The 13,107-nt window shown below is 38.6% G+C and overlaps 1 long non-coding RNA gene across 2 annotated transcripts in view; it reads left to right on the forward strand.

The window, feature by feature from the left end:
* Positions 1–12,856, forward strand: part of LOC112153490 — a 74,653-nt gene extending 61,797 nt beyond the window's left edge. For both annotated transcript variants that reach the window (XR_002920505.2, XR_002920506.2), the window contains one exon: positions 12,219–12,856. This is a non-coding gene — a long non-coding RNA (uncharacterized LOC112153490). The remainder of the gene's footprint in view (positions 1–12,218) is intronic.
* Positions 12,857–13,107: the final 251 nt, after the last annotated feature.

Genomic DNA, 13,107 nt, shown 5'->3' on the forward strand with positions numbered 1-13,107 from the left:
TTGGCGTAAGGGAACTGTAAGACAGCATCACCCCAACGTCATAAGTTACACTATTCTTACAAATACTTTCTCAATGCATTTACAACACACATCACAATGGTACGTTCACTTTTAAGACGTCCTTTGAGGTGTTCAAACAATCTTCAAGGGGACATCTCTCCACGTGCCCGGACAACCCTAAAACCGGGAAGTCCTCAGCTGGATCTGGAAGTACCAACTCAAAAATAACCTGTGATCCTAGTAGCTGCCATTTTTCTCTCTTTAGGCTTCAATAAAAGTTTTTCTACAATTCTGAACTCTTTGGGGTTAGGATAAGTTGTGTATTTTCTGCTTCTGGACGATAATGTCCGGCACCTTCTTGTCCGCCGCCAGGTTCCACTCCTAAAACCTGCAGCATCCATATGGTTTAAAAAATAATCTAATGCCCTGTATTGTCCCACACTGTATAGTCTTCCATTTCCTAGCCACAACACAGCTTAGAGAGTTGTTTGTATCTGAAAGTTATCCACTTTTTCCACAGGATTCCAGTAAATGAAAGGAATGTAGCTCAGATTTACTCCATGAATTTTCATTTGTTTCCGTCCCAGTGAGTGGCAGCTCTTGTTGTATTCAGTTCATTGAGGAGGACTTGTGATGGATGGCAGCTCAGTGTGTGTGTGTCAGTGTGTGTCCACTGCCGCTGTAACGTCTGATTTCCTGTGATTGGTCTTTGTGATCTTGGCTGTGGCTGTAACTCTGTGACCCCACAGAGGACAAACACGAGATATTATCGCAGAGTCACACATTACTTTCAGGCTGAGAAATGTGTTGAGAGATTTCGTCTGCAGTCATTTCATGTCCAGAAATTTCTCAGCACCACCTGTTTTGTACAGATTCTTCTGAAATGGTTCATGACCTTCCCAAATAACTGGCGTGCACTAGTCTTTGAACAAAAACGTATTGTAACAAGACATAACAAGAGTTTTGTTTTTTCCTAACTTTAGACAATTTTCCTTTTTTTGTTACCGTTATTTTTTGACAGACCTACATTCATTTGGTAAAAGTGTAATGGTAATTCAAATCAATTTGTCTTGAGCGCCACTATGCTCCATTTTTAAGCAAGCAATCACTGAAAAAAGAAATTTAAATTACAAGAGAATCAATTTTAGTGCTTTTTAACCCGCTGTTGTAATCCACTGTGGAGGCTGGTTGGGAAATTGCTTTGCTAAAGGCATTTCCAGAGGTGCACAATGTTGTTTCTCAGCATTTCATCAGGTTAGACTTTAACACACTGCAGTTGTGCACTTTGTAACGTTTAGTCAATATTTGTAGGAGTGAGTTCATGAGTCAGTTAAGAAGCGATGACTAGAAAACAACACATTGGTGTGATGACTTTATCGTAATTAAGAAGGTGCTACAATGGATTTGTGAGTGTAACACGTTATTGTTCTTTATCACCAGTAGATAGTAGTTTAAATGTGTAGTCCCAACCTTTTTCAGGCCACGGATTGGTTTAATTTTAGACAATATTTTCACGGACCGGCCTGCATGAGGCTAAAGTGGGCGTCCGATTTTTATTTTTTTTGTACTCTAAATTTTATATTGGAACCGATAAAATGTGATATAGATTTTTATTTAACCTATAACTGTCAAAATGAAAGATAATGATAATATTACAAAACATTGGATGTCAAGTTCAGCGTAGTCCGACTTTTAAGTTTCAATGGATACATGCAAAAATAGTCACTAAAACTAGTATTTTCCAAATCTAATAATAAATGTGAATCCACCATTTGGGAGTTGAGTTTTAATGTTAAGTCAAAGTACAGAAGAGATCTGAGGTCCTGAGGCACGATTTGGAGCATCATGGCAAAATTTAGGCAGAAGTTCTAACTTTGATCGCCACTTTGCTTCAACCAATCAAGGACATGAGGTGTAAACTGTGACTCAATCAGCAGCGTCACAAACGGGCAGACAGCTGGCTCCTCTTGCAGAAAGTTTGATAGTTCAGGCAAGAAGACAGCTAAAAGTCCACAAAGATAAATCAGTCAGACAGACAGAGGTCAATCATTAGCATGGGAGCATCAAAGAAGACAGTAGATAAGACTAGTCCAGGTGAGGGTCAGGGCAGGCATCAGACAATCAGAAACAAAGCAGAGTCAGGTACACAGAAGATCATATCAAGTAGAAACGCTCAGTAATGCAGGCAGGGTGGCACAAACAATACTTTGCACTGAGTGAGGCTCTGTGCAGTACTTAAGTTTCATGTGTGTGATTGGCAATTTTTTTCCCCCTCTTGGTTTAACGCTGGACAGCAAGTCTTCAAACTGGGAGCTCTTCAGATGTCCTTCAAGCTAATCGCACCACGAGAATCTCTGAATGATCTCATGAACCCAGACATGGAGATATGATTACTGATGCTTTTGTAGATGTTTTTTAAAATGACTAAAACTCATCTCTTAACAGCGATTAGCAATCTCAACAGTGATCAGGCTAAAAACATTTAGCAGTAGCTCCACCCCCATGCGGCTGGGGCTCAAAGCACCATTTTTGGACAGGTGTTGACCAGCAAATTTCACGCGAGTTAAAAGAGAAGCTTCTGTGTGAACTCAGCATTAGACAGCCACTTCCTGAGTAGTCTGTTTTTTTATTTTGGTGTGTGGGAACAACTGTCATGATAAATTCATATACGGATTAAAGACTCCAATTAGCTAATTATAAATTATCCGATTTATATTCATTGCGTAAACACTTCACCACTGTAAAGCAGTGTTTTTTAACCAACGTGCTGCAGTACACTAGTGCGCCGTGACAGATGGTCAAGTCTGCTGTGGGAAGTTATTTAATTTCAACTAATTGGTCTAAATAACATTTATAATTGCCAGGATATCAGCTCCGTGTTCATGCAAATCCAGGTTTCACACAGAGCAAATAGGAATACAAACAGCTTTTTTCTTGGTGTTTATTTGATTTCTTTTTAAGGCACTCTGATAGTAATGACTGAACCACAATTTTGCTGCAACTTTGGCCAATTGCTGTCATTTTGGAAAAAAAACTTTAACCCCGTTAAACTGTCTCCAGCAATCCTTCTTGGGGAGTTAATCGTAAAGTGTTGCATATCAGCACAAAGCTGCTTTTCTTCACTTCAGAATCTGTTGGAATTAGGTTAATTGTATAAACGTTGAAAGGGTTGTTGAAAGATTGTCAAAAGCTAAACCCAATGTTAGCACAGTTATAATTTCCGGTATAAACAATTTTTTAAAATAAAAAATAATGTCAAATGTGATTTCCACTTCAATGAAACCTGTATTTTTAGTGTTTTTAGGATGTTCTTGCTGCATTTTTCTCATAATGGAGCACCTATCTATAAATAAATAAGATTTAAACTGCATTCCTGAGTGATTTTCTTGCCTAAATCCTATAAATTAGGAGCAACAAATGTCCCCACCCACAACTCAGAAGTGAAATTCTGAAAAACTCCTGCTGCTCTGCAGAAAGTGTCTTAGAAAAGCCACAAGCTTCTTTGACTTTTGCCTAAAAATGGCTAAAGTATTATTAAAAGACAGCTGGAACACTTTTATTGGAACTTACAGGAACCTGAATTGTGTGTATTTGCACAGAGGAAACATACAGTTTAATGCCATTGCATTACTGATTTATATGTGTAGTATTTTAGGATTTTTAGAAAATATTTTTTTATAAGTTGAACTATTCAATCGTCCATTTTCTGCCTCCCAACAGTTTTTTATTTGAAGAATAAAACTTAATCTTTGTGTGTGGTTCAAGGCTGTCCGTCATATTTTGAAAGTATCCTAAATAAACACTTAAAAAGTTGCTGAAAGTGTTGTGGGATTTCACATGAAAGCTTGAGGGAAGCACTTTTTTTTCTGTGATTTACTGCCTGACAGAGTCACAACATTGAGCTGTTAAAAGCCAAAGCTGTGAGCAAGGTGACCTTAAGGAAAGGCGAGTGAAAAACGCTGCACTACATTCTGAGAGTACATGTTGCACTTTGCGCCCTGGGTGTGATCGCGTTGTTTACCATGTTTATGGGACTTCTATTGCTGCCTGGTCCGAAGATGCAGAGGGCAGATATGGTCTGAAGGACTGCTGCAGTTAATACAATCTGTGCAGTTCTTTTTTCCTGACAGAAATGAGCGCCCTCCTGTCACTGTCGGTCATGCCTAATGCTTGCTTTAGAAAACAGGGTAAAGAGGAAAATTTAAAGGTTACACCAGCATCCTCAGTTGGATTCCTTGATTGGGCTTCAGGAGAAAATAAGTTGCCAAACCTCCAGATGGGGACGTTTCTTGCCTCGGGCTGAGTGATCACATGGCGCTCTTTTGACATTTCTTTTTTATGTAAAAAAGGGAGGCAGCCTCTCATGCAGCATCTCACTCATGCAAGTTTACTAAATTGATTCTAAATGCTTTAATACATCCCCTCTCCTCCTTTTCTTATCCCTCTCCTAAGCCCGAGCCTGCCTGCTTTTTTCCGTCTGCATCCTCATCACCCTGTGCCAAACTCCTGTGACGCACGCAAGGCGATTAGATGTTTATTTACCCGCCTTCAGCTCAGCTTTAATCCACTGGATGCCTGTCATTCACCATTTCCAATCTATGAACTCATTCACAGATATCCTTTATAATGGCACGTTTGTGTTGGACAAGTGATCTGACAAATACCACCAAATGGCTGCGTATGAATGCACAAGAAATGTGATGATGTCCCTTATCCCATTGAGGCGGAGCGGCATATTTACAAAAGCTGTCTGACAGTTAGCCGTTGTGTTAAGCAAATGCTCATTCTGCGTCTGTCTGCAGTCAGTGGCAGCTTTTCATTCCAGCTGCACACAAACAGGCTGAGCCCTCTGGTAAAGTCGCCGCAGACTTCTAAATGAAACGACAAGGTCCTCTTGGATTTTTACAAAACAGAGACAGAATCAAATCAAGTCACATTTTACTGAACCCTAAGGAGAAAATTAGCCTAAATAAAAAAATAAAAAATCTTGATCTTGTTATGTATCCAATGTCAATGACAACTCCAAGAGGTTTTCATTTAATACGTTACAACCATTACCAGAATACAAGAAAATGTACAAGTAATTTCTGTGAGTTTGGAGTTGTTGCTGTGTTTGAGAGAGATCAGGAAGTTCTGATTTGGCATTGGTGACTTTCAGACGTAAGGTGATGTCAGAATATTTCCCATCTTCCCTCAAGCCCTAAATATTTATAAAGTCAAACATATAAAAAAAAGAAAAACAAAACATATAATTCTGCTCAGCTAATTACAAATCCATTAAACTGTGGCTGCTTAAAAAAACACATGGAGCATTTATGGAGGAATTTCCAAAATGTCTGGAGACATTTTTTTGTAGTTATCATATTTGACTGATTGTGCGACTTTTATGTGACGTAAAAAACAAAAATTAGGCTCATGTGCTCATTATGTTCCCACTAACAACCACTAGAGGGCACTGTAGGTGTGTGCATATCACTATTTCGTCCTGACAGGAGCGCAGAAGAAGAAGGGCCGGCCTCAACAGAGATGTTCAAAAACGACACAAAGGTAAAATAATTCAATAGATTTAGTAATTTTCAGTGAAAAAAAGAGTTTAGCTGACTTGTTAGCATATTCTTCATGCTATGGTTATCTGAATAGTTGTGCATACTGCATGTTGATGCTATTATTCTAGACCAGGGGTGTCCAAATCTAGACCTCGAAGCCTGCTGCCCAACATGATTTCCAACCGAACTGCAGTTGGAGCTCATTATTGGCCTAAGACACCTGATCCAGGTGATCAGCAGCAGATTAGGCAGGATTTCTGGAAAACCAGCTGGACCCCGGCCCTCGAGACCTGGCTTTGTGAATATATTCAGTCTATTATTGTTATCTATTCTAATATTATAATTTGCTCAATTAAATTTTCGTTCTTGGTGCCGTATTTTGTTAAATACATTTCAAGGGTAACTTATACTCCAGTGTGACTATTTATTATGCCTATTATGCTTTTTTTTTGGCATCATATACTCTTGGGCAACTCATAATATCTTGGCATGTTTGTGCATTATAAACTCGCAAACATTTTGTCACTTATGTGAATTTTTGTTGAACCTAAGCAAATATCTGCAAATACTTACACCTTACACTGAGGTACAAAAAATAAAATACCAATTTAAAAAAAGTATATTTCCTAATTTCTTTCAAGTTTTTAGTCCTTTAGCGGTCATTTGCATTGGTTATTGGAAATACAAACAGAGAGCAGTCTAAATTTAGAGATAACCCCTATTAATATGTATTTGGTTGTCCTTCTCAGAAAGGTGACTTTGTGTGTGCAATGTAATTTAAGAAAGTATTAAGGACAAACATGAAGTTAAAACCTGTTTAATAGAGGAGAGAAAGTCTCTTCTGTCCTTTAAGTGCAGAAATAACTCTACTTTAGTTGTCTGGTAATGCTTTGGGATGTGGGAGAGGCCAATTCACCAACTGCAGCACCTGCTTCTTGTTGAAAAGAGCAAAACTAATACACATAATATATCAGACACCATTTTGATTTTTTTTCTTCTCAGGTGGAACTTTAGATCTTTAAAATTATGATTGAAATTGCATTTCTGAGTATTTATTTATTCAAATACATAAATAGAGCAGAAAAAAATGCCCTTTGAAAAACATTGTATTGACAAATCTGTTACTAGTAAAAAGAAACATGAAGTTTAGGTCAAAAATATTTCAAACAAAAAAGCAAACAGCAGTTTGACATCCATCAGAGCTGTGAGAATAGTTAGGAAAACTGATGTGCTTCAAGTCACGTTTGGGAATTCGCTTCCACTGGGAGGAATGTGCCTAATGGCTTTGACGTATGCCACACTCTGCCTGTTCGTTGCTCTTTAGTGCTTCGCGGTGGAGTTTCTAAAAACTGTTTTGAAACCATTTGTTTGTGATCTTCCTGATATGTTTGTCTGAAATGAATCCAAGTTTCTAATTTGAGTTTCTCTTCTTGTTCATTTTTGTGTCGCTAACTAGCGGCGAGTTCTACCACCTCCGACTTGGATTTAATGAGTATTTCTTTATATTTAGTTGTGCAGAGCTCCAGCTGGAGTCCTGTGTCTTTCCCTTCATTAAGAATGCCTTCCTGCCTAAAGGTGTGTGCTGCAGTGTGCTCCTTGTTGACAGAAAAATCTCTGCTAACCTGGCTGTCAGTCAGGTCTTTGTACCCCTGAAATGCACTCTTCTTGGGTAACGGACTACCAGATCCTGAAGATTAATATTCTGTCGGCTTATAAGAGCATTAACGTTTGAGCAATATTCATCACAAATCTTTTCTTTGCTTTAAAAAAAAGGCAAACTTAAATGCTTGTCGTTAATGTTTAGTGTGGCATGATACTGTGACGTTTCATTGAAACTTTCAAATCCATGCAACAAATTCATGGAGGGAGAACCGTTTCTATTTGCAAATGCCAAAGGAAAGAAAGAAAAAAAACAGAAATAAAATACAGCCCTGTGTTTTTCATGTAGCTGTGGCTGCACAGTCTGTAGCAGCATGGAAAATTGAATCACTGCACAGGTACCCTCTGCCCTCGCTGGAAATATCTGTTAAAGTGGTCTGTGAGTCATGTTGCTGCTGAGGGTATACCTGGGTCCAGGTGCTCCGGCCCTCAGTCCACATGCTGCTAAAGACAGATAACTCAAAGATGGAGATGTTTTTTTTTTTTTTGCACCAAAGCTGTCCAAATGTTCTACAATAGGTGAACTGAAAACCTTAAGGACCCATTCTGATCATTTTTTGATCTATTTTGCAAGCATTCCCAGTGGTCTTTTAATTATGATGCTTTAAGCCAAAAATAAAAACATGAATCTTTTCTAGGACTTAGTTTCTGCAGAGTGGCTGGAGTTCAGTAGAACTACAGATTTGTGGGGTGTAGTGTTGGTGCAAAGAAACCAATGAGATATATTGTTAGAGATGACACACCAATCTGCTACCATTGTCCAAGATATGTAAAGAGCGACACAATTTTTGTATTAATGAGATATGGCTTAGCAGATACAGTAAAATGACCACAAAATACTTAATTTTGATCCAATTTTAAAAGGAAAAAAACTCTAGCTGTCACAAAAATAAGACCCAGGTCATGCAATTAATGTTTTTGTACAAAGTGCAACAGATGAATTACATTTTGAACTTTTCTATAAATAAATACGTCATTATAAATGCAATGGATACCCGATGCATGCCAGTGATTTATTCAAATCTACATACAGAATGGGATTTACACAAACTGTTAGACTCCTCGGTCCGTGTTAATAAACGGGTCAGTGGGGAGTCGTCATTGTCACAGACTGCTTGTGCCCGTTGTAGTCTACATGGGCTCCAGTCACGATGCACCGTCGTGATGCGAATGCACAAGTGGATCCCACCCAGCTGCTATCAGAAGGTCTCAGGGACCCGCGCAACACAGGGCAGGGTGTTTTCCTCACAGCACATGTCCCTGTCTGTACAGGACGGGGATTCGGCGCTGGGCTCTTCTCTCTTTGCTATCTGCTACTGAGAAAATCAACACATTCTCATTCCCAAATCCTTACTTTTTGACGCTTTGGATGTCCCCAACTCGACATTTTTTGACGTGCTGTTTGTTAAAAAAAGAATCAAGGTTCCACAACCCTCGGTACATGGTACCGGATGTGGGACTCCATGTGGACTGGTCCTCGGGATGTGGCCGATACTCTACTTTTACTGGTACCCTAACCCTAACCCAGCACAAGACGTAGTACCGGATACGGGACCACATGCATTACTGGACCCGAACCATTACTGGGTGTCAACTGGGCTCAGACGTGTACCGGTAAAAGGTTAGGGTACTAGTACTGGCCCAGTTCCAATTTGTGGCCTGGAGGTTGGGGACCGTGATTTAGTGAGAAGAGCCAGCACATCAAAAAACATCGAGTTGGAGACACCCAAAGCATCAAAAAGTGCCGTATAGAGGTCCTTCACCAACCGTCAGTATGTGATGAGTTGAGAGTGAGAATGTGTTGAGGAAATCCTGGTTAGTTTATTTTCCTCAGCTTAGTAACAGGCCTACCAGCGGGTCATCTGATGTCATCTGAGGTTGAAAACATCCACAAATGCCACGGCCATGCTCCATAAAAGAAAAAAAGATCGGTGGTCCTGCCAGAAAATGTAGAAACTGCAAATTCTAGAGCTACCATTGACTTTGAACAGGCTAAAAGATCAGCCTAAATGTTCATCATTGAGAGCAAACTCATTCAGATTTTCCTAAACGTTTTCAATAATTTCTCATTTATTTGCTGACAGTAATCATTTACTTTTGAAAATCCACATTCTTATGCAATTGTAGCACAGCAGTAAACAGGCATTTTGACATTTTCAATATGGCGTCCAACTTTACGTTTGCAATAAGCTAACGTGTGATCTCTACCCAACATATAACTCATTTGAAGTAACTCTCAACCTCCTTCTTCTCCCCATTACTCTGTTTACACACTCTCCCGCTAGCTTACACCCCTCACACCCCCTAACATTACTAATGCAATCATATTAGAGCTATCCAGTTGTACAGAATCAGAATGGAGTGGATCTGGGAGTTTGTGGCTCCCAATCACTTCACAAATGCCATATTTCTACAGCCAATTATTCCTGATTCACACTAATTCAATAAAGTAATACTCAGACGTGTAATTTTTAGGCTTTATATATGTCCAGCATCATAAGAAAAGTGCCACAAGAACCTATTAAAACCACCATTTTCATGGGAGTAGGTCTTTAAAAACAAGGAAACAGATGCCTGAATGATTTGAAATAATAGACTGTTTTCCCTCATTTATTTCTATCCTTGTTAAATTATTGAGCAGTTCAGATTTCTGGCTGAACCGGTTGAGTTATGGAAAAAGTAGATTGTAAATATGCAAAGGATGCTTCAAATAAATGCATCAAATCTTGGACTCTCTTCAAGATAAGTTGTTTGAAGGTTTGTTCCTCAAGGTTGCTATTATAAAAAGGTCACAGCTGAAACGATTTAAACAAAGTGTTTCTCATATAAGATGGTTGGGGAGGATGGATGGTTTATACTTTAAGAGTCATCCATCCTCCCAGACTAACTCCCTGCTCAGATTTTGCGGCTGTGTAAACACACAGCTTCAGGCAAATGTTTGAAATGAGCGGTCTCACAGGATATTAAGGAAGTTTTTTAAATGTACTAGAAAAGTATTTCAGAGGCAAAACATTTAGGATGTATAAAATGTGCCTTATTGAATCATTTTGGAATACATTTTTACTTTAACTGCAAAATAAATACAGTTTTAGTAAAACATTTTCAGAATTTTTTTTTAGTATTATTATTGTTTATATCTTTGAGCTGCACTTGTTTGCTTTTAGAGCAAACGTGATTTACGCAGGCGGTTCTAAAATGTCTCAAAGGATTTGCAGGGGTTCTGAATTTCCTCATATGAGTCACACACCTATCAGTTTTTTTTTTCTATTATTTGAGTTTGGGTGACAAGAGCAGCAATTTAAGAGTGAATGGCTTAAATCTCCGGCCAGCTCGTTTCCAGGGCGACCGAAAGTCTGTCCATTGTGTCCGAGGTTTGGTCCCTTTTCATCTGGACATGCTGGTAACACCCACAGACATTTATTTACTGGACCGATAATCTCTGACGTCATCTATAGGATCCTAAAAGATAAAAAGTTGACTGGAGTCAATTTAATTCTTCTTAAGACAACATTAAAAAATGAGCAAGAAGAAGAAAATTGAAAGGTTTGTCAGATCCAGCCTTGCATCCACCTGTATCTAGAGGCCCTTAAATAAATGTGGAGCTTAAATAAAGGTTCTTTTCCCAAAGCTGGCAAAGAATTGCTGCAGTATTAGTCACCAGCCAATCAATAAAAAAGTCCTAATTATGCATCACCTTTAGCTCTTATAATGTCAAAACAGCTAATTAGAGAAAAGCCCCTAATAGTCGTCATGACTAAAAAAAGCAATAATCAAGAAAAAAAAAAAAGTTTTTGAATCCAGACTAAAAAAACAACTTGTTTTGGGTGTAAAATGTAATTTTTTGTAATTTGCTTTTATTTCCATATGAAACCAGACTTCAGTGATTACCTGCATCATTTGGTGGTTCTTTGTTAGCTACAAATTTTGAAACATGTCCGGGTGTGGTTCATTGATTGTATTTGAGAACTGGACTAAGTGACTCCTTCCCACTCATGTTCCAAATAAGAAGTCACAAGAAAGTTTCAAAAAGCCCAAATCAACTTTCTATTCTCTGCACAACCTTTTTAACAAATTATTGCTAATTTTATGATTTTTTTTTCTGTAGTGCGAGTCATTCAAGTTACAAACTGACCAATCAGATGCCTCGATAAAAGTATGAGGTCTCTTTTTTCAATTCTCTCACGCTTGCTTTCAGGTGGTGGGGGTGTGCCTTTCCAATCGACTCACTCCTGATTGGAGAGAGTGGTTGCCATTGAAATGTTTACTCCAACCAGTAACTGCTTACTGACAACATCTGGTTCCAACGTGGCAAAGTATGTATCGTGAAAAACTGTCAACTGAATTGACGTCATTTGGTTTCAAATCCAATCAAAAGACTTTATTGTAACCGCAGCAGCAGTTAAATTGTGGGTTAACCATCTGCAGTTAAATGCACAGAGCAATAGTAAGCAAAAACAAATAAAAAATAATAGAAATAATTAGAAAAAAAATACAAAAGACATAATAATTTAAAAAAAGCAGGAAACAAAAAAGGCCCAGTTCTCAGAAACTTTCAATGATATGGTTTCAGTGGAATTCTGGGTAAATGTCCAAACTATTTCAGAAAAGTTTGAAAAGATGTTTAAAGATATTACGAATTTAGCATTATTAATAAGATACAATGTATAAAATTTTCAAAACAAATTGTTAGTTCAATTGATCTTAAACTTAAAATCTGTTAATCAGAATTAGTTAAATATAAGAAAGTATAGGGTTTTAAACTAAAATTAAGTGTTATATGAAAAATTAACTCTGAGGCTTAGAAATTAAATTTTGTGTTTTTTTCTGATAAAAACCCTTAAAAACAAAATATCTGACATTGACGTTCACTTCTTTTGTGCTCAAAAATAAAACCTGTTACCGTGTGATTTGTATTTAAAATCTCACAAGTGAAGACCTTCAGCTCCCAAGAAGAAATAAAAAGAAAAGAAGAATCTAGCAGCAAGACTTATGTCTGCTTTTTCTGTCTTCCAGTTGAGTCAAAGATCAGAGGGATGGATGGATGGATGGATGGGGAGAGTGTCAGCAGAGGGCTCAGATGAGAAGATCCAGCAGCAGAGAGCAAGGTGAAGGAAGAAAGCAGAACCACAGGGAAGCTGTGAGACACCACGCACCGGAGGGATGGGACCACCTCCCTATATTTCACTTACAAATCAATTTTCAAATCAGCGAGGAGAGGAAGTCAGACCCCGGAATGGAAGGAGAAATGGATCGCCGGCTGAAGCTCTTTTATCCTGGCGTCAGCTGGCTTCGAGCACCAACGGACTCCATTGTAAAGCTGTCATCGCTGCAGCTTTAATATAAAAACTCCATGTCATGATGGCATGGAAGAGCCCAGAGAAGAATAGAAACCCTTCATCTGGCTTCTAATCTCTTTTTGACTCGAGCGCGCTCCATCAAATTAAATGATTTTTATCACATCCCTCCATAATAATTTTATTTTCTAATTGCAGGACTTTCTATGAGTTGAAAGCCGGCTGGTGTCAGGGTTTTGTAATGTAATGTCTATTTAAAGACATTATCTGCTGGTGCTGCTGTAAAGATCATCCCAGTGTTAGATCTCTGTGTGCCGAGAATAAATATAAGGCATTTGTGCCATGTGTAAGAGCTTACTCTGGAATTACATTTTCATGGGAAGTTAAGTGACTAAATCTAAACCCATCTACTGCAGGCTGACCTTCACTGAATGCCTCTCACTGCGGATTGTGAGTCTTCATAATTCATTTGATTGTGTGCGCTTGTGAAGAAGCTGGCTCCTCGCCGTCTTTTCTTCCACTAAATCCTTAGCGATGGTGGCAGAAATGGCACATCATCGGGCACTCTCTTGAACTTTAATGCACAGATTGGCTGTGCAGAAATCGTG

Source organism: Oryzias melastigma, linkage group LG10 (assembly GCF_002922805.2).
Source record: "Oryzias melastigma strain HK-1 linkage group LG10, ASM292280v2, whole genome shotgun sequence".
NCBI classification, from domain to species: Eukaryota; Metazoa; Chordata; class Actinopteri; order Beloniformes; family Adrianichthyidae; genus Oryzias; species Oryzias melastigma.